Source organism: Harpegnathos saltator, unplaced genomic scaffold, assembly GCF_003227715.2.
Source record: "Harpegnathos saltator strain DR-91 unplaced genomic scaffold, Hsal_v8.6 scaffold144, whole genome shotgun sequence".
Classification (NCBI taxonomy): Eukaryota; Metazoa; Arthropoda; class Insecta; order Hymenoptera; family Formicidae; genus Harpegnathos; species Harpegnathos saltator.
Genome location: NW_020229922.1, coordinates 916,734 through 943,699, shown reverse-complemented (window position 1 = coordinate 943,699; position 26,966 = coordinate 916,734). Strand labels below are relative to the sequence as shown.

At 49.5% G+C, this 26,966-nt stretch overlaps 1 pseudogene; it reads right to left on the bottom strand.

The window, feature by feature from the left end:
* LOC112590758 (zinc finger protein rotund-like) overlaps positions 1-26,966 on the bottom strand; it is a 301,308-nt pseudogene that overhangs the window by 192,505 nt on the left and 81,837 nt on the right.

The following is a 26,966-nucleotide window of genomic DNA, read 5'->3' as shown; positions in this document are numbered from 1 at the left end:
CGCTTTTTAAGCATTGACGCGAGCCCGCGCGCCTCGTCGAATATTCTTGTTTCTCAAACGTATGTAAAGTTTGAATAATACAGCACAGAAGGCGGAGAGGTAGCGCGTAAAAGGAGCAACGCGGAATAAAAATGCACCATTACGTTTTCATCGATCCCCGCCACTTTCGCGTCGAATGTGCACGCGCGGGCTTTGAGTTCTCGCCACGGTAAAAATAACGATACGGAGAGAGAGAGAGAGAGAGAGAGAGAGAGAGAGAGAGAGAGAGAGAGAGAGAGAGAGAGAGAGAGAGAAAGCGCGCGAGAGGCAATTATAATTTATAATTACGGACGCGTATACCGTCCCGCGTATATCGCCGCTTTATCGCGCGTTATTATTCTACATTTTCGCATCGCATCCCCCTTTCCGTATAAGCTGTTACGTTCAACACACATTACACGCGTACACACATTTGTGCTCGCTAATTTGTTTCATATTGGTTTTATATTAGTTCATCGAGAAAAAAGAAGCAAAGGAGGGGCGGAGGGAGGGGTGAGGGAATGAGAGATGGAAAGAAATTAAGCGTCCGCTCGCCCAAATCGAACGCTCTTCGAGAATATCGGCGAAGAACTCGTTGATGATGCGATTCGCGCCGACGATTTCCTTCGATTGGCTATTTGCCGGAGAGCGCGTGTAACTTATAATAGTCAAACACGGACCTGATACTCCTCTCAATTACGCGCGCGTAATACCCCCGGATATACCCAAGCAACATCGTAATACGAGCGCGCGTATCGGATTTCGCATCTCCTAATCGAACGGCCGTCGCAAGCGCGCGCGTTGCTACACTACGTGCTTTTATTTCTAGCTGCCGTATACTGTCATAAGACAGCTCGCGACTTTTGTATCATGAGGCAGTTTGTAATTCGATTCTGGAAAAACGAAACCGCTTCTTTCCGTCGAATCACTCGCTCGCTCGTTTCCTCGCGCGCCGTCGCCGTTGCCTGTCGTCGAGCTCAGAATTCCCCATCTCTCTCGTTACGACACGCGTGTAACGGGACGACTGCCAAAATTTCGCGACCACCCGAGACATATTGTGTCGTGCCGTGATGCAAACTTCGGTCCGTCCTCTTAGGATCGCGAGGAATTTTTATTCGCCCCGAATCTCTCTCTCTCTCTCTCTCTCTCTCTCTCTCTCTCTCTCTCTCTCTCTCTCGCGAAATGCCTCGCGAAAGTCCCGCGGAATTTCATCGGATGAATTGCAGGGTAAATGTTAACGGAAAATTAACTTTACCTTAAGCAACATTAAAGTAAGCTCAGAATGCATGAGGGACATTTTTCCAAACATTTTCGCACATTTATCGCGTGTTGAACGCCGAGCTCACCTCCAGACCCTCCAATTCTCAGCGACAAATTCCCCCCCAGCGACGTTCTCCGAGCGAATATATAAAATATTTTTCCGCGTTTTTCGAGCATTCTCCGTCGAAATATCGTTCCCGAGATGTCGTCGTCGTCGTCGTCGTCGTCGTCGTCGTGGTCGTCGTCGGTGGCGGCGGCGGCAGCGGCGGATTTGTCATCCGCCGTTTAACTAGCCGGCGCGTCGGAGAAACGAATATTCCCGAGACCCTCCGTGCGACACACGAGCGTTTACGGGAGGAGAAGCGAATTCGCAGCGCGTACTCTTCGCGCGTAATCAACGCGCGTATCCCCGCGGGACCGGGGAAACCGGGGAAGCTGCTACTGCTGCAGCTACGATCGGTGTTACAGCGTTGTCGCGACAGCGCAGCAGGTCGCAGAGACAACTTCGTAACCACCCGGGTCGTCCTCTCGAGGAGACGCGCCGCGAATTCCCGGGATTCTACCGCGATGCACGCGCGACCGTATTCCCAAATCGATCGCGGTGGCGGCGGCGACGGCGACAACGACAACGGGAGAAAGGGAAGCGGAAGAAGCATCCCGCTGAATTCCGCCGATCCGCTCTCACCTCTCCGAACGAGTACGTGAATTCCGGGGGGGAGGGGGCGGGGAGGGGGACGGCGGAGTCGGATGGTTGGTCGCGAGAATCATGAATACGCCGTGTGTCGGTTTCGTGTACAATTCCCGGGAGGGGAAGAGACGCTGGCTCTTCCGTGCTGGGAAGCCAGAGCGTCGTCTCGCAGGTCTCACCTTTCACGATCCGGGCGGTGTCGTTATCATGCAAACGGTGAGTTTCCACGGTTCGCAGCGGAGCGAGCGAGCGTCCGAACGCGTCAGCTGTCACGACGCTCACGCTACCTCCGGGGGCAAGGAGAGCGGAAGAGAGGGAGGAGGGAGCAAGCATGAACAGTGAGCGCGATTAGAGAAAAGAGCTTTGATTTATTACGCTCGCGACGCGGTATAAATGAGGATCGGCTTTGCGTCGCGAGGGACGAGATACGTATCTCGTCATTCGGAGGAACACGCCGCCCCGATCTAAGCTGTGTCGAGGCGTAATTGCGACGCATAATCGGGTTTGTTGCGCCGACACCCTGGCATCGGAGGAATTTCCTTCTTTCCGCTCGACCGAGAGACGCGCTTTTGCGCAGAGAAAAAGAGATAGCGACGATTTAAACGAAGTTTCAGAAAACCGCTTCCACGGAGCGACTTTTTCTTGCGAACCAAATGTCGCATTCGCGAAATTTCTTCATGCTAGCGGAATATTCCAGGATTAAGCTCGGTGGCCGAGACTCAGTGCGTTTATACGTACGGTCAGTGGAGGAAAGGTCGCAGGCATTTTTTACCTCGACGATTTACACCACAAATTTCAGAATTCCATCATCTAGAAATTCCCGACTAGAAATTTTGATCAGGTCCACCTAACATTGATAAGGATCTAACAGGGTGAGTGAAAGGTAATTCTAAGTAAGTCAGTCCTTGTAATGTCCTAACGACAAATGAGTAAGGAAGACCTTTATAAGATTATAATGATTGGGTTCACATCAGGACCGTAATGTACTACCAACCTAGTGTATGATATAATATGGTTCAGTTAATCAGGTCCTTGTCGGGATCTTATTCATTGTACCTAATATGATTTGCATTATCAAGTTTTAACAAAACAATTTTTCGGTATCATTTCCAAATACAAAGATGTTTGCATTGAAAAAACACTTCAGATCACTTGAATATATTTGTAAAATGCTATAGAAACTATCCTTTTTTTTTAGCAGTCAATAAATAGTTGTAAAATTAACGTGACATGCAACTTTTCTCTTTAACACTACTTTATGTCTTGTCACTTTGTGATACTTTATGATCTTCATTTTATGTTTCTTTTCCGAAACATTTTACAAGTATGCTCGAGCGATCTAAGATATTATTTCATGCAAATATCTTTTTATTTGGAAATGACATGAAACAATGTTCAGCGTGTCATTTCTTATTTCCAATGTCATCATCCAATATAGCCGTGGCGAGTAATCAGGAGCCATAATTTGAAAAAAAAAGAAAAAAAACGTAATAAGGATTCCATAAGCTAACTCAATAGCGGACCCGACTATGAATCTTGTCAGGACTAAGATCCTGATATCCACGCTGCGTTACACGACCTACTAGGACCCGATAGTATTACCTTATATTGGAACCTGATATCCAAATGAGGTTAACCTGATCAGGACTATGGGATAAATTTCTAGTCAGGTAGCGGGAAAATCTACTTCTTGAGAATAGTCACAACTTCTCTGCCATCGAACACCTGATGCGTCCTGAAATCTCTGTCGAGACGCAAAGATATCGCAACCTTCCTCTTTCCTTTCCGCTGAGCAGAGACGGTAAAGGCCATCACACACAAACGAACTTAAGCAGTAAGACGTAAGCAGTAAGCAAATCGACCAATCACAATCGAAACTTAAAGACGCCATTTAAAAACTTACGAGAATAATTGATTGTGATTGGTCAGTTTCTTTACTGCTTACGTTCATTTGTGTGTGATGGCCTAAAGGCTCGTCTACATTAGCTGTAAGAGTAAGGCTGTGAGGTTGCAAGACACGAAATGAAATATTTTCATTCGCTGACAGCTTACGTTACAGCCTTACAGCCTTACACTTACTTAGCTATTGTAGACGAGCCTTAAAACGTGGTCTACAATGACAGTAAGCAGTAAGAAGTAAGCGTAAGCGGTAAGAAATAAACCAATCACAGTCGATTGTGACAAAGATAACCAACTGTAGCAGGTCCATTTCTTACTGTTACGGCCATTGTAGGCCTTCAAAACCGCGTACTGACTGACGATAAAACCGCGAATTTTGTTCGACGTGCGGACACCCGGCGGGATTAATAAAAGAATCACGACTATAGTCGAGCGGTCGGTCGGTCGGTCGGTCGGTCGGTCGGCAGGCCGAGCAATCCTCGACCCTTAGTCATAACAATACCAAATGTTACTCAACGATAACTGTATTAGGCCCGATAAAACCGCCGGGCTTGCGCGCACCCTCCGACTCGCGCGGCTGTTTGCCGAGCCGAAACGTCCGCAGCGCAAACATCCGTGCACCCCGCGCACATAAGCCGCTATCTTCTTTCCCCAGGAAACTACTATCGCGCGAGTGGCATTACGGGATTATTAGCGGACGCAAAACTCTCCGCAGGCGACCCCTGTAGCGCTCTCCGGAAAAGCGATTGCCTACATATTTGATGAACGACGGCTGCGAAACACAAGTTGCCGTTCACCCCTTTCCCGCCGACCGGCGAGAGCGCGAACGCGTCTAACTATTTCGGAATCGGTACTTCAACGTCCGCGTAACGAGCGACTTATTTTCCCGCGGGATAACTTTACGGATGCACACGGCGACGAGCCGTGCGACGTTCCTCTCGCGGAGGAACAGCGGAGGAGCCGCGATTTATCGCGTCGGACGCTGTTCGATATCAACATCAAATTTAGGCCTCACTCGTTTCTTCTTTCACGTCTACGACGTGATTGCCTTGTCACTCTTAACCCGTTCGCATGCTTTCGCGATCGAATCGCGACTTAAGCTTCGCACGTGAGGGAATAGCGAGAGAGAGAAGCAAAGAAATCGAGCCGAAAGAAATACAAAATAAAGCCCGGCACAAACAAAGACCATCTATCCCCGAGTTAAACAGTCGCGTGTACAAATGTAACTTGTCCGAGTTTGATAAACAGTTTTTTCTTTTGTGACCGACGGCGAATTTATTGATCCTGATTGCGATTAAGCGTTCACCGACGGATGCGCTCAATATTAAACCGAAATTTAGAGAAGCTATATATGGCTCTGCGGCCATGGAGACCCATGGAGAAACCGCCCATACCGCGACATACACATGGGAGGCACATGCCTCAACGAAAATACTGGTCCTTCGAGCGTTACACGTAACCGTAAAGAATAACGCGCGAGAAACGCGTTGCGTCGCTCGTCGACGCGCCGATCGCACGAATCGGACGGATGGATTTTACGGGCTGGTCTTCCCCCGTTGACGTCGACAGCACCGAGCTGCCGCGTTTTTCGCGCGACTCACCGGCGCTCGGACGTCCAACACGGTCGAGGGGGCCATTACTGGCGAATTATCCGGTTTGCATAATTTAAAAGGCGCGCGAGCGCTCTCTCGATGCGCCGCCGAGTCATTAAACACGTACGCGATGCCGTTGGCGCGCGTTGCTTTTACCGCGGCGTATTAATTTACTTTGGCGACTCACCGAATTAATGGCTGTCATGCTGCTGACCCGACCTGGATCTGTGTCCACTAGCCCGCTGTCACTCTGCAACAGAAATGGAAAAAATGCGGATCAGAGCAGCGGATGGCACGATCGATGAGCAGCTTCCTCGTAGCAGCACGACGCTTCGCGCGCAATTCCGCCGTCGCGGAGAGCGTGACAAGAAAAAGCGCGTCGCGAGGCTCCGGGAAGGACGAAGACAGATACAGGTAATATACAGGTTCGCGATAATCACTTCGGCAGCGCAATATCGCGGGAAGCGAGCGGCGTTCGTGTGAAGATTATTTGCGCCGGGCGCGGACGAAAGTACAGCTTCCGCAGCGAAGTGCACTTCGCCGGCCGACACGGAATTTCCCGTAGTCGCTCGCCGCTGGAGAAGCCAGTTCTCGACGACGGCAATATGCGTGCTTCGCCGGTCCGCCGCCGCGTTTTCCTGCCCGCGCTACGCAAGGACGAGAATCGCCGGGCGGCCTGGAGCTTGAAGTCACGAATAGGCCAATGTGCGTAGACCGCGTCTTCTCGCGAGAAGCTTGAAGACGAGACGTGCTACAGTCCCCTTCGCCCAGCTTCGTCTAACTTTCTCTAACGGGATTCGAGTTGAACGAAGACCGAACGCCCGTGTCACCACCCTTGTCGGACCAAGTCGCCGCGGCCCCTCGCTCAATCTATGTACACAAGTTTATGTGAGAGGCTATGCCGAGCAGTCGAATAATTGACGGACACCCAGAAAAAGTATTCCATTTGCAAAGTGATTTTTCCCCCGTAGTCTCGTATTCTAAGTGAAGCCTTTTCCAGGAAAAGGATGCCTCTTTGGATAAAGCGATTAAAATGAACGATTCATCTAAAATTTATTAGATATTATTCTAACTGTTTTCCTCCGATCTCAAAAGGATTTCCTCTTATATCAATTAATTTTCCTCTTGCATCGAGAGGAACGCTTGTCGGCGTTTTTCCTCTTCCATCTACTCACACAAGGACACTCTCTCTGTGCTTATGCCGCCGTATTTGTTTGATGGACGTCTCGAGCAAAGGAGGAAAGAAGAGAGATCGTTATTCAGTTTGTGTTGTTTTTCCCGGTTGTTTCGTCATGAACGAAGTTCAAGAATTTTTGGAGAAACGCAACTTAAACTTAAAGACATACTGGTCCATATTTCAGCATAAGTACAAACATATACGATATATTTATCGTGTCGCGTTGCGACACTACATTAGATGCCATTTAGAGTACTTAAAGTTACAAAATTTATGTTTTCTCCTACTTTTTCAGCAGAAAGTTAAAAAAAAAATTTAACTAGAATTTCTTCCGGACAGTCTCGTAATAATGTTCTTTCCTTTCCCTTTAAAGGAACGTATCAGTAATCAGTAGGAATAAATAATAATCCTCTTAAAAAATGATTAAATAATCTGTGTATAATTTATATTAAAATCAACGAGATTTGCATTATACATAACATGTAACATAATACATATTCCTGAACTTTAAGAATAATGTGTTTGTAATATTTTCCTCTTAATTTCACAGGAGTCCTGTCGAGGTCGTACACAACCGTGAGTATATGAATAAAATGCTCTAAAATGTAGATGATTCCGCTAGTTTTGAGATTACTTCTCTTTGGGTGAAATATCAATGCGCCCGCACGTGAAACGCCCGCTCGTACCGCTCGCCGAAGATTCCGGCGCGTCCACTGGCACGTCGGCCTGAGGAGATGCAAACAAATTCTCGCACGGGCGCCGAAGTATCCCAAGTATCGCGTTCGACAACACAGCTCGAATCGCGCAAAGTACGCGGAAATATGATATCGAGCGAGTACGAAATACTTGGGACAAACACGTCCCTGCCGAGGAAGAGAGCGGCGTCTTTTTTCAGCGCCCGGCTTCAACGCTGGACATTCTTTACGCGCCGTATATTGCATTCTACGGGAATGCCGTCGTGTCTCCCGCGCGCTCGCCAGAGTCCGGCGTTTCAATTTCGCGCAGGGCACTCTCCCTCTCTGTCTGCCTGTCCGTCCCGCGCGGCACCGGCAAGCCGCGCTTGCCAAATTCGTCTGCCTCGCGAATTTTTACCGTCCGATATCCTCCGGAAATGTTCGAGCCCAGCCATCGGTCACTCCGACGGCGACGGCGGCGGCGACGGCGGCGGCGGATCCCGACGGGACCCGGGGCTACCGAGACGGAAATTCTCCGGGAAGGAAACGACGACCCCGCGCGCGCGTCGGGCGAATCATTCGGGCGTGTCGCGAGCGAGGGTGGAGCGCGTTGCGACGTCGGCGGCGAGAGAAACCGAGAAATCGTGCGCGCGAGAGGGTGCAGCGAAGAAATAGTACAAAGGACGGGGGCGGCGGCTTTGGAGCCGAGACGAAAGAGCCGACGTGTAAATGTCGTTCTGAACTTTGATCGTAAAACAGCGGCAGACTTCTCGGGTGGGTGGAGCATCCGTCTTGAACCGCTGCCAAATCGGTTAAGCGCGAATAAATTTCCGTGTCAAACTTCGCGCGAACGAACGTACGGACGTACGAAGGAGAGCCGGTTCCGTGCAGCCAGCACGGGACAAGCTTGGACGACGGTGCCGCGGGAGTGGGACGAGGCACTAATCTCTATCCGAAGAAAAGAACACGCCCGGGGTGTGTAGTCGAGAAAGCACGGGAGAGGAAGGAAGGAAAATTCGCTCGTTAGCAGCGCCCGGTTCCGGCCGCGATACTACCGATCCTTGCCCCTTCACCCTCGGTCTTTCTCAAAACGCCGAAAAATACCGTCGAAAGCACGACCGCACGTGCGAGGGGGGGGAGGGGGTGGCGGCGAAGTTAGCGGAATCTGCGCAAACGTTGCGGCGAAAGTCGTACTATTAAAAAAAGAAGCGGCCCGTGCAAGCAGCTCCGATCCGAGTGCGCCGAATTAAGATCGAATCGCGGAAATTCCAAATGGATTTTCAAATCTTGGCGAGTTAACTGAAACTTCGCGCCATTAAAACTTCTTATACGGTCTTCTTAATCTCGTGAAATAAAAAGTCTACTCTCCCCGCGCTCTAAGAGAAAAGTTTGTGAAACATGAGCGAGCGGTACACGCCGACGTTGGCCGAGATGTTTGTCTTTCAATATTTAATCATCGCTCGCTGCTTCTCTGCCGATTGTGAAATTATTTCGATGTAGCGTGCGTGGCCATCATACATTCGTGCCAGCCGGCGCCACATAATAAACGGTAATAAAAAACCAAACGCGCACGTAGCACCGAGCCGCGCGTTGTATCGCGAGAAATTTCCCCCGAGTCTTTCTATCTCGAATAAAAGCTCAGCTTACATATTGTTGTAACGAGCAGAGAGCCCGCGTATAATGAATAAACAGCGAACCGGTGAGTTTCGCGCTATACGCCATTACCCGCCGACGTTGCGAGACGCGCGCGCACGCGCGCAAAAAGACGGGACTGCCGGTTTGTCTAACGGAGAGAAAGACATGGCGAGAGAGAGAGAGAGAGAGAGAGAGAGAGAGAGAGAGAGAGAGAGAGAGAGAGAGAGAGAGAGAGAGAGAGAGAGAGAGAGAGAGAGAGAGAGAGAGAGAGAGAGAGAGAGAGAAACGTAGGGCAACCGTGGCGTGACGAAGATTTAAAGGTGTCGTCCCGGGGGCGCCCCGAGAAATACAAAGTCCGCGGAGCGCGCGCGGTTGGCTGCTGAAACGAAACGAGGAAAAGTCGTAAAGCGTATTATGACCGTCCCATAATTTACGGCGAAGCGACCCGCGCGAAATCGCCGTCGACTTTCCGTTACCGGGATTCGCGCGGTGAAATTGTTCGCGCGCATTGTTTCGCCGCGAAACTTGCGCGCCGCCGTCTCGTCGGTCTCTCCTCTCCTCTCCTCTCTCGTGTCGCCTCGACGGGGCTAGCAACGATCAATCGCACGCAGAAATATTTCGAACACGGCACGTGCGTCGCGCGGAAAATGTCGCTTTAATTGAACCCGGCCCCGTAGATTGCAGAATCGACTTGCCGTTTGTCGTCGCTCCGGTGATTACGAGCGACAAAGATTTGCCACCGACCGACGGCGACTAAATAACGCAGCGTTAATAGAAAACCCAAAGAGGCCCGGAAAACGAAATTTTGTCCGACCGAGGGAAAGATTGAAACAAAAATATACACTCCAAAGATACCGCTCGGCGCGAAATGCGCGAGGGAGCAACAGACGCGTCGTCGACCGGAACGTCGAATGTAATTTTCGAACAATCTCCGTGCCATTTCGGGGCAAATCACGTCCACGTTTATTCGCCTAACGCGACGATGACGCAAGTTCGGGGATCTCGCCGTCGTTTCGCGCGGTTTATCTTAATTTCACTCGCAGCGCACTCGCAATAGCTCTCCCTCTCGTTGCCCTCCCCTCTTCCTCTCCCGCTGACGCGAGAGCGTCTCGTCGGGGATTAATAAAGAACGGTGAAGTAAAGCGCGACCCGACTCGGTCGTTCTAATTTTCGACGTCGTTCGGCCGAGATCGATTCGACAACGATCCATCAGCGATCCTGCGGTCAAGCCGATTATGCAGCGTCACGACGCGAAATGAGGAGCCTAGAGCACGCCGACGTGTAGAGTGAACGGCGAGCCAGCCAGCCAGCCAGCCAGCACCGAAAGGCCGTCGGAGCTTCATTACGCTCTAGCTCGACAGCCGGGAGGTTCGAAGTTACTAACGCGAATGTTATTAACGGGGTACCTAAATCCCACGGCTATCCTCCGGAGCGCGTGGCGCATCGGGCACGGAAATGGGCACGATACGTGAGTTAGACGAACGTAGGATGGTTAGAACGCGGCGGCGCGTCCTCGCCCTCGCCCTCGCTCGGATTTGCGGATATCCGTATATCGGATATCCGACGTTTGGGAAATCCGCGGAGTCTCCGTAGTCGTGACGTTCGATCGCTAAAATGCCCGTCTAGCGTCTGTGGCGTACGAGACGATTCGACAGTCGGTAATAATGTAGTCTCTCCGTGAGCGCTCCTCGAGGAAGCGGGGAAGCGCTGGCAAGGAGGGTGGGGAGGGCAGGAGAGAAAAATATGAAGACGCGATAAGAGATACGTATATATATATATATCGCGCGTTTGTAAAATATCGCGCGGATATTATCGTCCGTCGTCGCGATACGTCGCCCTCGCTACGATGTAAATTGGCTGCGTCGAGAGAAAGAGAAAGGAAAGTAGAAAGAAGCGGCAATGATTAATTTGGATCGTCTAACGGGCAACATCCGTAACTACGCGGTATCCAAATTAATCGCACATTTGCGAAATGCGAATCATTCCGGATTGCTGCAAATGAATATCGGGTAACGCTGTGCAAATCTCGTTCATGGCGTATCCAATATTCCGAAATCGCGTTTTCCAGGTAACGGATTATACAAAGCAAACACATTATAGCATTCAATATTGCACACCACTTTAACGTATGGAATAAAAATATAAAAAAAAGAAACGGATACTTGCACGCGCACGGTGCGTCCATTGTCGCTTTAACGAGCGACTAAGTTCGTTAAAAATGTTAACGAATTAAAAATGCAAATTGATGCGATTATTGCTGTTACTGAATTCACCAGTCGTAATGACGAGCTCGGCTCGTTCTCGTTCGCTCCACGAGTTTCGAGAGCAAGAGAGAGAAAGAGAGAGAGAGAGAGAGAGAGAGAGAGAGAGAGAGAGAGAGAGAGAGAGAGAGAGAGAGAGAATGAGGACAAGAGCGAACCATCGCGAGGGCCATTTTTCAATATTAAGGAGGCTTTAGGGATGATTTAAATAAGCTCGAGAAAGCTCGGTGGTACGCGGCCTGAAAAGTCGGACTTCTTCGATTTATGGGGAGACGTCGGAGACAGCTTAGAGTCGTTCTCTTTGCGCGCTCGCACTTAAACCTCACCCAATCTCCGCTGTTTCTCTTTGCCGTTGCACCTCGCGCCGCTCCATTCTTCCCGCTTCGTTCTTATCGTTTGCCGGATCACCCGGTGATCGAAGCCGCGAAACCGTAAAAACCGAAGTTCACCGACTGCGAGGATCGGTCGAAACGCTTGTTCGGATAAGGAAGTACGACTTCGTCTTGTAATCCGCCTCGACAAATGCAACGTTCCATATAAGACACCCAGACGTTAGACAGAGCCAAGGTTGGTCGATTTATTTGCATACGGAGAACTGCTTCTCGTCGCGAAGATTAACTTCGATCGTGATAACCTTTTATACATTCACATACATTCCGAAATATCTAACAAAAATCCCTGAGCCAAGGTATCTTGCTTAAAGAAATTAAATTGTAATTATATCCACAAGAGAAAGAATTATAATTTACAAGAAGCTACAAGAAATTGATTTATATTTTCTACAACGCGATTTGCCTCGATTTTCTTTCGATTCACTCAGGTCAAAAGCAAGCTTGCAATTTCAATCTCGCGGATATATTTTTTACTCACGCGGAAGAAAATCAATCTGCCAATTAATATATCACTAAATTGTTTGATACCTCAGAGACACGGTGACCTTACAAGAAGGCGACCTTACCATAAGAAGCAGGACAGTCTCAGCTTTTGAATGCAATTTACGTGCACACGTCTCTACGACTTTTCTACACGGAGATATTAACGAAACGCTTGACGGAGACCGAGGCCCGGCGATAATGTTGCGCGGTGCTCTCTTTTATCCGCGCGTGTCGTCGGAGGTAAGGATGTTAATTTTAAATCGATTTAATCGAAGATCGATTAATCGGAGCCTAAAAGATCGATTTCAAATCGATTTTCTGGAACTGAATCTATTCAAGGATCGATCTGTAAATTCTGAAAATCGATCGCCAACACGATTTTTTCAGTTTCTCCTAGTAATATAGTTTTTTTTTACTTCTTTTAGTTGTAACATTTGAACTCACTCAATGGTTGTACAATGCACATTATGTTACCTTTAGACCGATGTCCCATGGGCGAGAATTTTCAGCGGAATGAAACGCGCGAATCAATCACAGCCGCTCCGTATAATATTGTATAACACAATAATGTTACATTGTATATGCATATAATAGCAAACGTGATTTCTTATTTAATAACGTTTAAAAACCCTTGATTGACGTTTAATCAAACTAATTAAATCCTTAGCACAAAAATTTAAAGATCTTTTTCTATTTTGTTCTAGTCACACACACACACACACACACACACACACACACACACACAGAACACAACCAAAAGAATACCATATGTTTAATTTCTTTAATTCATATTAAAATTTAATTTCTTTAATTCATATTAAACTATATGAATTACACGAGGTCTACTTTAGAGTGTAGAAATTTGACAGATAATACATTGTATACTTCAATGAGTGGTTCTCTCTACATGCATACCGATTCAAATCGATTTTCTGAAATCGATTCTTGATAAAGCGATTTTTAAAGATCGATTTTTTTCTCCGTGATTTAAATCGATCTTTAAATCGATCTGTTTGAAAAAAAAATCGCCATCCCTAATCGCTGGCGCGAACGCACTACAATGTACCGTGCGTACGCCGTTTGTCGGCGGTGAAGGACTACGCGCCGCTTACGAAACTCTCTCGGAGTTTCGAACGCCCGTTTCTCGGCGAAACATTGACATACGAATACGAAACGAACGCCATTCTTCTCGGCGTCTCGCGCTCTACACGTTCAGACTCGTCTTATGTACTCGTGTCTTATGACACGGGTGGACGACATGCACGACACGTGGTAGTCGCGACACATTGTTGTACAAAAATATATACGAAAATAGAAAATAGCCGAGACTTCAATCGCGTCAAGTACGTCAAGTTTCTCCCGTATCTTGTTCGACGCGAAGACGTCTTCACCGCTTCACCGGACATAAAGACAAACGTTGCCGTATCGTTACTTTCATTTCGCGTCACCGTCTCTCTTCATGTTTTCGGAAAAATCGCCAATTATTGTGAAACCTAACGGCACGTGTTGCAGCAACAGTCAGCGCTCTCTTCCAACGTCACAAAGCACCGAGCTGCAGTGCGAGCGGTGTAATGTATGGAAGATCACGGGAGAGGGGGGAGACTCGGTGTATATTAAAAACTTTCCGAAGTGACGACAGAGAGAACGGCGCTCTGGCAAACGGAAGTCCGAGCGGGTGATTGATGACCGACCGATTGTCCTCAGTCTGAGAAGGCGAATGGACGGACGGCGGGACTCGCGATAATTCACCGACGCTCCCTCGACACGCGCCGCGGGCGTTAAAAATAAGGCGAGGGAGACGGGGAGAGATTAGGTGGGTCGCGAGTTGTCCGACATCGTCGGCATCGAGTAACAGGAAGCGGGGGCTGCTAAAGGAGCGGACGGAATGAAAAGTGGCTCTCCTTGTCCGGCTGTCTCCATTCGCCCCTCGTCCCGCACGGACGTCACGGGCGCTCTTTAGCGCATAATTAAGCAGGCCCGCGTCATTCGTCACAGACGTTCCGCCAGATTTTAATTTAAACTTATGATTCATGACGATGCAGCGGCCAGAGGAGCGCCTGGCTCGGCCGGAGCGCGGAACGTGAACGTGAAAGAGGTCCTCCTCCTCCTCCGAGAGGAGAAAAGAGAGACGCGCATCTCTCGGCCGTCCCGTTAAGAGCGGAACACGACGACGAGAATGCGACGGAGTCCGACGGAGAGCAGCAATAAGGAAGAAAAAACGACGCGAGTCGCTCTCTCGGGCTCTTGCATATCCGCGAAAAATGGAAGCCCGCGTACGAATGTAATCCGCGCGCGCGCTCGTCCGCGCTCGTCCGCGCTCGTCCGCGCTCGTCGGCGGCGGTCAACAACTTCGTGAGGGGAAATTCCAAGGAGAAATTCAAGAGATAATCCTCCAGTCGCTCTCTCTCTTATCAATTTTCAATCTGTGGATTTTCATCCGCAGTTCTTTGCCCTCCCGCTATTGATTCTCGCTTTACCGTACCCGTTTCTTGCCGTATGTCGAGTCTGCGAATCGCCTCGGTCGCGATCTCGAGCGCGAAATGATCGCGAGCTTCGCTTCGCGAGCGGCTCGATATTTAACATTGGAGATCCAGGAGCGTGTATGTTGACAAACGTTTGCTGGCAGACAGCGGAGAGGAAACGCGCAGAGAGAGAGAGAGAGAGAGAGAGAGAGAGAGAGAGAGAGAGAAGGTGAAGGGGTGAAAGGGAAGAGCGGGAAAAAGAACACGACGATACGATGACGAAGTGACGTCAAACACTAGAACGATTCGGACGTTGATTAACGTCGAACGCCGTAAAAGAGCAGCAGCAACTATCGGGTTCCTCGAGTCGAGGCTTCCCGGGCCAAGAGCGTGATTGATCGATTCGGAAAACGATTATCGACGTGTCGCCGAGCGTAAGAACGAGAAATCCACTTTCGACTGCGGCCATAATTAGCGGCGCGCCACCTACGCACAGATAAGACACGATGATCGAATGTCGAATGATTTATTATCCAATTTACGAGCGCGCGGATCGGAAAGCTTACTCGCGTGCGCGCGCGCGCGTCTCACCAACACCGAAATATCCGACGACGAGGCGCGCGATTTGTTCTCGCGAACTATTCTCGGATCGGTGATGCTAAAAGTTTTTGAGGTCGTTGCGCGCGAAGGCATCGTGAATTCCGTCGATACAGCTGTCGCTTTCAGCTTGTCGCTTCGCTTTATTTTTAATGCGTCGCTCGCTTGCCAAGAATTCGCGAAAAACCGCCGCGACATTTTTTTCATTCTCACCTCACTCGCGGCCCGCCCCGCGTGGATAAGTGATGAATAGAATCGCGGGTGGTATCCTGGGGTTGCATTAAATAAAAGAACGCGCGCGTGCACGCACATCCACTACGCGGCGGCGTGTGTAAAAAGCGGCCGACAAGTAGAACGAAGTCGTTCAGTGGAAAAGTTACGAACTAGTCAGCCAGCGTCCGCTAGTTGCGTAACGAGAACGCGGGCTTCCACGGCGAGAATTCCGACGACGTCGAACTTTCGATCGCCGAATTCCATTTTCGACACGACTTCGAATCCAAGTGAAACGTACGTTCCTGTGGAAAATATCTTTCCCTCGGTTCCACGGCTCGAAATGCCGTGTGTACGTGTGATCGACGCTCGCGATCTTAAATTGCTCAAACACACACGTCACTTGTAACGACCACCAGAAAATGTTCAGACTGTTCCTCCGCGCTACGCGACGACAGGAGAGATTTACAAATACGCGGTTACACCGTTTACTTATTTCAATAACTCGGTCCCCTCGGGGCCATGAAAGTCAGCTTCGAAATACTTCCCGGATTAAATACTAATCTCGATGTTCGGCCGAGCTTCGCAAAGTTCCCGCTTCGTGTATCGTCAGAAATTTAAATTACACCCTCGAGTGCACGCCGCGGAATGAATATACTTCGCAGAACGGCTGAAAAAACCCCGCGATTATATCCCCGCCCCGCTCTTTCGCCCATTCATTCGCGTTCGCTCGTTCGCTCGTTCGCTCGTTCATTCGTACGCGAAGGCAAGCTCCGCATTCGAGTCCCGGTCGAGGCGTTCCTGCCTGCGCCGAGGAGGACGCATTAGTCGTTAGTATGCCGTTGTTTTTACCAATCTCGCCCGGCGCAATTTCGTAATAAAGCGACCGTCCGTTAACGAAGGGAAGCCTAGGCGGCGCTCGCCGCCTCCGCCGCCAACTTCCTCGCGCACCGAGGAGAATTAATTCTCTCCTCCTCGGATTCCAGTCCGCGAAACGAGAGGATCCCGCGGGTAAACGATCCCCGGAAAAGCGGGCATTACTTACGCGGAGACGTACTACTGTTAGCCGCGCTAAGCGCGCGCGCACGGAACAACGGAACGATGAATCACGGCGACGGACGAAGGTGAATGTTGAAGGAGGGAGGGGGAGTTTTAGAGAGAGAGAGAGAGAGAGAGAGGCATTCTCTCTCCCTCGCTTGCGAGCACGTCGCGATGATACTCATTGTCATGCTAATAACGCATGCATAGAAGTCATCAATCATGAGGGGAGAGGTCGCGCTTTTTCCTCGAGTTCTTTTAAAACGCTGCGCGACCCCTGCTTGGCCCCCTCTGCTCGTCGCCGCCACCGCCGTTTCAGTGTTTCCTTAACGACCGTTATTACACGTACATGCGAGCGCGTACAGCGGAACGGAACGTACTAGCTCTGCTCTCCTCCTAAGCACTGTGTAATCGCACGGTCGTCGTGCTAACGTCCGACACGCCGCACGTGAGAACGTCTTTATGAGACGCGAAAAAGTCGCCATCCGCGCGGAGTTATGCGCCATGCGACGTCAACACGCGGACCCTTCGCGAGACTTTGAGAGAGAGAGCTCACTTGTGAGAAAGCACACTACTATCGCCGGAGGACTCTCTCCCTCTCTCTCTCTCTCTCTCTCTCGCTTTGTGTACACATTACGAAGCTTAATATGTTTAATTTTAAAGACAAGAAGAGATTCGTGGCACGAACGCGACAATTTGGATTTTCAACCCAACAGAATAAACGTCGAGATTAATTAACCCGGAAGGGTATGTCTTTCGGTGTCGTCGGGGGGACATTTTCGCTATCGTAATGGAGAACGATTCGTACGCTGGAATATGCGACGCGCTGTATTTCACAGGTCGCTATCTCCTTTAGCCTCCTCCTGCTGCACTCCCGCCCCCGTTTCCTTCGTACGTCGTACGTCGGAGCGCGGCGAACTTCTTGGCAAATTGCGCGCGAGGATACGAGACCGCCGGCGTGTCTAGCTGAAATGTTGTATTTCTTCCGGCCTGCCTCGGTTGTCCTAATGCGCGAACGGTGTAGCGTTGCTAGCGGTAGTTGTTCGCCGATCCGCGGAACACGCGCGCGGTCGGAGGCACTAAGAAATTACAGTCACACGTAACAAGAGCGGTTTGTCGGGGCGGTTCGCCTCGCGCTCGCCTCGGAGGCGGGGGAGAGGGAGAGGGAGAGGGAGAGGGGGGGGAGAGAGAGAGAGAGAGAGAGAGAGACACCGCTACTCCCGACATTCAATTTAACTTTTAACGTGAATCGATATCACGTTTTTGGCACGCGATTAATTACGTAGCGTTTACCGTGTCTACCAATTACCACCGGTGATTATTTGCGTTTAATCTGGCTCGACGGTAATTCCGTCCGGGTGTAAAAACTATAATTGAAAGTAGCAAATTAATCTCCGATATCCGCACAGGTATACACGTGCACGTACAAAGAGAATGAGAGAGAGAGAGAGAGAGAGAGAGAGAGAGAGAGACAGAGAGAGAATGAGAGAGAGGGAGAGAGAGAGAGAGAGAGAGAGAGAGAGAGAGAGAGAGAGAGAGAGAGAGAGAGAGAGAGAGAGAGAGAGAGAGAGCGCGAGCTAGAGTAGGGTAAACACGAAATTATAACGTCCGCCTAATGATGATTGGCTTGCAGACTGATTAAACAACGGAGTCTCTAGTAGGACGACAAGCGGAAAGAGGGAAAAAGAAACGTGATGCCGCATTAATGCGGAATTGCTTCAAAGCGGTAGTTACGCAATATAAACTGTGGAATGTCTAATAGTAATTTCCGCATAAAACTGCCCTGCAAAGTTCTTAAATTCGTTCCTGAGGCACGACGGAACGGTGTAATTAAATAACGAAATTTTCTGCGTTCCACGCGCTTTATTACAAAATTCCGCTAATAATTGCCGGATATTTGAATTCGCAATTCTCTCCACAGGGCGAGTCGCACGGCAATCAAATTAATTTATACACGCTCGACGATTATACAGAAAAAAAAATTTGTTGTTTGATATTAAATACTCCGTTTCCATTTATATTAATTAAATAGCGCCGCCCGATATCAAACATTTCATCATTCGCTCTGTAATGTCCTACATTCATTTTCTTTTTTTTTTCTTTTTTCCCCGATATCGACCGCGGTTCGTGATATCATCCATCAGCGAAGTCGACGCGACGAAATGAAAGATACGGTAATCACGACAGTCTTAATTACGGAAATTGATACTTGAAGAAATTTCAATCGCGAAATGAAAAATCAGCGGAGAATAACGCGGGCGACATCGCGTTTCCAGATCGACACGTGGGATTTTGCTCCGGCGGTTGAAACGCGCTACGATCGCCGAATCTCCGTCAATTCCGCGTTCGCACGGTTCGCGTAATATTCCATTTTCGGTTCGCGCACGCCAATGTCCGACAGATTGTCGCCCCCTCCCGCGCATTTCTCTTCCTTATTGACATAAAGTTTATCCGAGATTCGCGGCAATTCTCAAAAGTGAGGAATCGTGCCAGCGACTCTCCACGGTCTACCAGCTAATTTTAGCGAAATCTCTCCAACGGGATCTAGAAGCGGGAAGCGGGAGCAAGTGGTTTTGCTTCGGGAAAACGCCGGTCGATATTTCGCGAAAACCACGCCAACGTACCTCCCCTTCCCCTCCGCTTCGTCGTTGTATCGCTTCACGGGAAATACACGACTGCGAGCGCCGATCGTAAACGCCGACGTCGTCGGCGAAGCTACGACGGAGGCTTTCAAGCGGCTACACGTCGCGGCGACGCGTCATTCGTCGAAACGACGACGGAGTGGCCCCTGCACCTGTTCAACCTATAATTCGACGACGGTCGTGTGCGCGCACATTCTCCGCGGTAACGTGGCAGCAATATTTATACGCGGGTGCACGCGAAATACCGCGAGAGTTTACGCGATGCGTCAGTGGAGAGGGAAGCGTATCATCGCGTCCCATCAGCGCGATCCTATCGGCGACGCGAGGAAAAATCGCTCGTTCTCTCTCTCTCCCCCCCCTCCCTCCCCCCTCTCTCTCTCTCTCTCTCTTCAGAGGGAACTCGAAAATGTGCTAGAAATAATTTGCGCTCTACTTTACGGTCTCTCCCTTTACCGCGCCGTTCTCGAACGTGGCAGTGTGGCTAATTAAAGCGAGTGGCCCCGCTAAGAGAGAAAGAGAGAGAGAGAGAGAGAGAGAGAGAGAGAGGAAGAGAGAGTTCTCTTTTTACAGAGAAACACTAGCGATTGTATCCAGTTAATTCTTCAAACGACGGAGTAAATTCGTAATTTCACGCGAGCGCAACGCGAATTGAGAGTTAATTATCTAACGCAATTTAATTTTCGCAATAACTCGTTCGCGTCTTTACAAGAGGCATATGTATATATATTTTTGCATTTGCGTAAAATATATCGAATCTGTGAAAGGTCATCCATTCTCGCGAAATATCTCAGCGGAGCAAAAGAGATTCCCCCCTTCCCCCCTCTCCTCTCTCTCTCTCTCTCTCTCTCTCTCTCTCTCTCTCTTTCTTTCTCTCTATAATTTATTTCCACATTTCGTCGAGATGCGAACTCGATGTTTCGTGTATCCAAAGTGCATACCGGAACCTCTGCCCGCCGCCGTGAAAAAGCGTTCTCGCTTTTATCCCACGGCCAGATAGCGAGCGGTAAGTAGTAAGTGGCCGCGCGCCGTTGAACGCCATAAATTCTAGAAACGATGGCCGAGCTTCCGGCCTTCGCGGACGCCGAACGGGGTCAGGGAAAGAGCTCGGTAACGTCGCCGACGACGCGCGCGAGCGCGCGACACGTATCTTCGTGATAACTACGCGATAGAATGTTCTCTTAAATTTCCCAGGTGGATCCGAACGTACTTGCTTTCGCGACGTCTTTATACGCTCTACCCGGCGCCATTCAACCGCTCCCGCTCCCTCTTTCTCTCTCTCTCTCTCTCTCTCTCTCTCTCTCTCTCTCACTCTCCAGCGCAAGGAGCTCTGCGGTCCTTCGAGGTCCCTTCGAGGATAAGCGAGTATCGAAGATGTTACACGAGAGTGGCTCTCTTCTCTCGACGCTCTCGCGACGATCCGCGAACGTAGCCGCGAACGTAAATGCGCGACTGCGACCGATTCGGGATTTGGAAAACTTTTCGATCGGCCTTCGGGCCGAAACGCGAGTGAAGCGAGCTTTCGCGCGAAGGTCAAACGCTACGGGTGCGTACAGCGGAACGAACGAAGGAACAAAATGCATTGCAGAACGAGTTGGGAGAAAGGGGAGGGGGGGGATTTCGCGCGACCGTAACGAAGAATGATTGATTCTCTGCGGGATTTTCGTTTGCGTCGGAAGCGGTTTAATACTTTTACATCCGAATTACACGCTCAGCTGCGCGCGCGAGCGTATCTCTTCTGCTATACTTCGTGAAATAACAGTCGCGCGCGATCGTGTATATTCACCGTGGCTTTCGGGGTGATATTGTTAGCAGCATGACGCAAGAATTGGCTTGGCATTCTTAGACTGTAAATTAGCCGCGCATTATCATCCATGGGACGTGAAATGGACCATCCGCCGGTCACTTGTGTAAACACAAATTAACAATTGTGAAATAGCTTTTGTAGCCGTCCGTCTTCGTCCTCCCGAATACACACTAGCTCTCAATCCACGATGGGAAGGGAGAAAGGGGGGAGGATGCGCGTTATACTGAAACACTGTGCTATATTTTAACATTAATCCAGTAATAAATCGTGCCGAAGAAATCCGTGACTACAAAATTGTAGCGAAATTTACGAGGCTCAGCTGTCGCTCGTAGATGCGATAAGTCATTAATTCCCGCCGATACGCATCGTAAAGTCGATGATAGGAACGATCGCGCGAGAGATGCGTCGGAGAGAAGGAGAGAAAGGGCAAAAAAGAAAGGGAGAGTCCCACCGAAATTTAAAACCTCGAATTCTACTAATTCACTCGGAGAAGTGCAACGATAAAAAAAGAAAACTCTTCTCACAGAGATATCCAGCGCGAATAAACGCTACGATCGTGATCGATCAGCTTTTATACTACGAAGGCATCGCGCGAGCTCGCGGGATAATTTCGTCGATGAGATTAGTCCGATCGCAAGACGCGCGCATGCGAGCACGAAGAACTACCACGAACGAACAACGACGGCAACTTTTGTCCATTCGTAGCCGTCCGCGAAAAAAAGAAATAAAAAAACAAAAAAGGAAGAAAAGGAAACAAGCGCGCAGAGCAACGCGAGTATATGCGCGAGAGAGTCGCCGGGTGAAACGCGGAGGCAGCGAAAGCGCACGTTAAACCTCATTACGAGTTATGACATACGTATGTACGACAGAGACGAGCCGCGCTCGCTGGTCCGCGCGAAGAATGATAAAAAGCGTGAGGAGTGGACAGTGGAAAAAATAATAAAGTTTGTATTGCCAGAGACGGAGGGAGAGACGGCGGAGGCTGCAGGGGGAGGCACGTGGTGACTCCCGGTGGTATTTATACAGAGACTGGAGTGTCGCCAAAATCCTAGACTCCTCCCCCTTCGCCCCGCTCTCCATCGTCTCCCTCGCGTCTTCCTCTCTCGATCTTCCGACGTCTCATTTCTATCGCTTATCTTTCTCTCTACCGTTCTCTCGCCTCCCTCCCCTCTCTCTCTCTCTCTCTCTCTCTTCCGCGGTTTTCTCCCTCTTGCTAGAGCCAAGGGTGCTCGACACCCGTAGAATAGGTGGTGGATATCCAGCCTTGGCTTTCGCGCAGTACTCCAGCGAGCACTTCTACAGCTTTATTTGTCAACCACTTCGGGCCACGGCGAACTTACCGGTCGAAATTAAAGGTCGCTGCGGGTAATGGGTAAGGTCGCCCCGCGCGCGTCTTTTACCACCAATGCTACCAGGATCGACTGAACGGCGTGCACGACGATGAATTTCTCATGCTTGGCTCGTTCGCGCACGGACGACGGCAAATACGAGAAGAATAAGAATGTTTTTTCCGCTCTCTTTCGTCTCTAACGTCGCGCTCCACGCGGTGGTCTCTGGGTGCACGCATGCAGCCTAGCTTCTCGTGTATTTCCGTGTACTTGCAGCCGGATAATTTTCTCGGCCAGTAATAAAAAGTCGATCTATATCGTTTACCAGGGGAAAGAATCCTCTCCCCCGCGACAAAGATAATACTTGCATTTAAGAATAATAGTTGCATTTTCGTGCATTTCGAGCGTTTTATATCTTTCGGATACAAAGTACGGGCGTAATGACAAATATAAAGACGGCGCTTGTATTCGAAAACCGCTCGCGCTCCCACCCACCCCCTCCCCCCCTGGCAACCTCGTGTATCGTTTTCTCGTGCCTCTCTCTCTCTGTCTCTCTCTCTCTCTCTCTCTCTCTCTCTCGCGTGTCCGTCTCCGGACGAGTTTACGAAAGCAATCTCATAAATGCACGACAAAACTCCAATTTACATGCTCCCGAATGGCCACGTATCTGTACCGAGGCGATGCCATAAGAGCGCTCGGAGCGCTCGGACTCTGTAAGAATCGATGCGATACGCCGGATATCCAATTGACCACGAGGATTCCGAAGCAATGAGTATAGCTCGGACGGTTTTCTCCAGTGGTTATCCCGGAAGGTCTTAAAGCCGAACAGCCGAGCGATCGACACGGCCAATGTATTTCGATTTTATCGGCTTTTTCCCGTTCCTTCGATAATCCGTATCGTTCGATCGTACGTATCGCCGGGTCCTCGATTTTCAGACATCTGCTCCGGGCCATCGCGCTATCCGCGGAAAAAGCGCGGAATAACCATCCCGAGATCGGAAGGAAACACACAAACGAACAATCTTCTCTCCCTCCCCCCCCACCCCATCAACTAACCGCGCCCGAAATTGGCCGAGCGAGGGACGCGCGCCTTCGCGCTGATTATCTCAAGTGAATCCTTTTACCGAGCGATTCCGCGGCTTCGATACTCGTTTCGTAAACTTCGCGATTCGACCCGACGTGATATATCCGCTACACTCCCGCCTCCCCCAGCGCGGGCTCTTTCAGCGAGATATAAATCCCCTTCGTCCTCTACCCTTCCCCGCCGAACCTTCGCACTTGTCGCAAACCGACAAGACTCGCCGAGTGGCCGCGGACAATGGAAAGGATCAAGAAGATACCTCCACCCCACTCGCCCTCAACGCGATCGCGAATATTTTTCCAAAGCGGGCAGTTGCAAAGAGCTCGTACGACAGTTACCGTTAGATCTCTGGGAGGGGCGCACTGTTTTAGTCGCGAGGAGCTCTTCCGCCCGGCGATAAGCATCGGGTTCCGTCGCGCTGCGAGAGGACGACTTGACTCCCGACGCCAAAGTATAAAGATATCAGAGCGTCGTACGTAGTGAAGGAAGATCGCACGGTATCCGGCGATTAAGGGAGTCATTAAAGCGAAAGATACCGTGGACGGTTGAAGCGATCGTCAGACGCGGCGCAGTGATAACCGTAAAAGAATACGAGGAGCATTAAGAGAAAGAAGCCGCGTCATCTTGCACGCACGATCGCCCCCTAACGACCGCGGCGGCACTGTGTTGCACCGTAGAACAAAAATGTAGGCGAGCGCGCTCGCCGTCCCGTCTCCTGCGGGTCTTCATGACATTTAAATGACCGTTTTATATCTCGTTACCTCTTTACACGCCCGCCGCCTTCTTGCGCGTCGTTACTCTTAAGATACATGTTTATTTTTCCCGGATTCGTCCATTAGCATGAGCGATATTTCAGAGCCTCGCGAGCGGGACGCGCGCGCCTCTTCATTTCTTTCGCGACGCGGACGTAAAAGTGAGAAATGACCGAATAATGGAAGCTCCGATCAATTCGCCATGCGACCGTTGATAGCACAACGCAACAGCGTTGGGCCGATAAATTGTTTCCAAGTTATCACGCAGCTTAACACTCGGCGGCTTGGTGTCTCCGCGCGGATATTAAGAATGGCCATTAATTCGAGAGATTGTGATCCCCTCTGAAATAGCGCCCGATCGTCGCGCGACGCGCACGGCCGCGCGAGACGCGGGGACAAGTGCGTATTCTAAATGCCGACGAGGCGCCATTGTGGAAACGCGACGCGACGCGACGCGACGCGACGCGACGCGCCGGTACCGATATAAAAGCGTACGTCCTCGGAGCGAGCTCAGAAAATGAAATCGCACAAAGCGCCGGCCAGGTAGCCTAATGAACTCAGCATGCGACGCGAGAGTGTCTCGAGGACTCCGTCGGCTTGCCAACAAATGTTCGTCGTCTTGCAGCCGCGAATACGAAACGCGCCAATTTATCTCGGCAATTTATCATGATTAACCGGCTCGTTCGAACGAGCCGGTTAATCATGATCGACACAATTACGACGTCCAATTACGATTATATTAGAAATCAGACATCACACCGAAATATAAAGGATAGGTCGACGAAATTTCGAACGACCGTCGAGAATGCTCGATGAGAGAGAGAGAGAGAGAAGTTTGCATATTTCGCGCGATAATTTTCGAATTGGATTTTTGACGCGCGTGTAAAATTGTCGATTTCTCTCCGGCAATTTGTAATTCGTGTACAACGCGCGGGCGTGGGCGTGGGGTGTATCGGGTTGCAAACAATGTTTTAAACCTCACACACGACCGCGCGCGAGCGTGACCCCCGTGTGATTTTTCATGCGCATAATAAACTTAACATAAATCCATGTCAATTCTCCGGACAGCTTCCAAACATAAAACTTGACAACGCCATTATAGACACATCACAACAAGCCGACCTTATCGGCGACAGGCTACGCCATAGCGCGGACGTGGGTAAATCGAGAAGAGAGCAGAAATATCCCGAACGAAGACAGGAGATGAGAACGAGGAACAGCTGTCGGTTTGGCCCCGATGTAGCCGCGATGTCGTTCACGCACGTGTCACTCGCGTGTCACATTCAGCGCGATGGCCCTTTTTCCCCGAAATTGACCGTCAATAGACGCGAAACACAATGGCCGGGGAAAAACAATAATCGCGACGCCGTTCCCGAGTCGAAATTCTACTTCTGCATTACAACCTTGCGAGCCTTTCCTTTCGACCTTGAAGAACCAATGAAGGACCCTAAGATTATACAAGTTACTGTCCTACCTTGACAATATTCACCAACGATTATTGTTAATGACGCAAATGGTTATTTTTGTTACTGTTTCTCCATATCGGAGAAATTCGAGGAAATATATTTATTCAAAAATTATTCAACATCTGATTATCTCTCGATATTCCACGTACATGCAATCTTAACGATCAATTTTCGTTAGTATTGCATTAATAATTTAATTATTAATAATTTAATCAACTTCAATATGAGAGAAAGAGAAAGAGAAAGAGAAAGAGAGATAGAGATAGAGAGAGAGAGAGAGAGAGAGAGGGAGACAGCAAGCAAATATCAAATAACTCAATAAAAATTAATGATGAAAATTAAATATATAGATAATAAAAGCAATAAGTTTTTATATTCATAAATATTTCTTTTTCTTTGACGTTGAAAATCTCAATGAAATTTGAAACTCTTAAAAAAGCTGATAAAAAAACTGTAAAGCAAAGTAACGGTTATGTGTCCAATAATGCTGTGTGTGTACATGTGTGTTTACCAATAATACAATAACAAGCTAAACGGAAATGAAAGAAAAACATCGGCATATATATATATATATATGAGCAAAATCGAACAATGAACATTATTAGACGTAAATGTCAATATTTGCAAGATTAATATTAAATCCTAAGGCCGGCGCTCGTTGTTGTAACGTACCAAAAAATTTTTCATAACACAACTGATTAATAGATGCGTATTCACCGATACTCTAGCGCCGTTTGGACAAACATCTCTGTAACGCGTATATAATACGCAATGATATAAAATTATGCAGATATATATATAATAACAATAAATAATGTGCAAAACAACAAGTACAGGTACAAGTTGCAGAGTAACCCGAGACTCATGAAGCTCTGCAACCACTCGTCAGCTGGTGACAGACAACGAGCGCCGGCCTAAATTTCGAGACACTCGGCTATTTCTTTATACTCTCTCGGTAAGTTCGTCAGACAGAAGGTAAGTCCGTCGAGAGGCGAAAACGCCCGTATAACAAATGATTTGCCACACCTTGAAATATATGATGCGTCGCTGGCCGCGTCACTGCCCGCGTCTTGAACCCCTGATCTAGCATCCTGGCTGCTTCGTCGTGGCATTGACACTGATGCTGACACGTAGATACGATTCGATCGAGGATACACGTGCCAAGGAAGGCGATGCCGACGAAGGCGGGGCCGATTGAACAATCGGTCGAGAACCGAGCAAATACTTTAATCACACCCGAGGCGATTGATATCCAACGAACGCGTCGGGGGTCGCGCGGCGTACGCGTGTCTCGCCGTCTCGAAACTCAACTTGAGAAAGCGTGCGAAGGTAAGGTCCGATCGCCTCGAAGGTCGGCAATGTTTTGATTGTTACGATCGCTCTCGAGCCGCGAGCGGTGATGGTTAACGGTTCATGGGAGGGGATAAGCTTCCCCATTGTTTTGATATTTCCGCGCAATCGAGAGTGTTACGTTGTTTACATGAAACGCGCCCGGCGTCTCAAGATG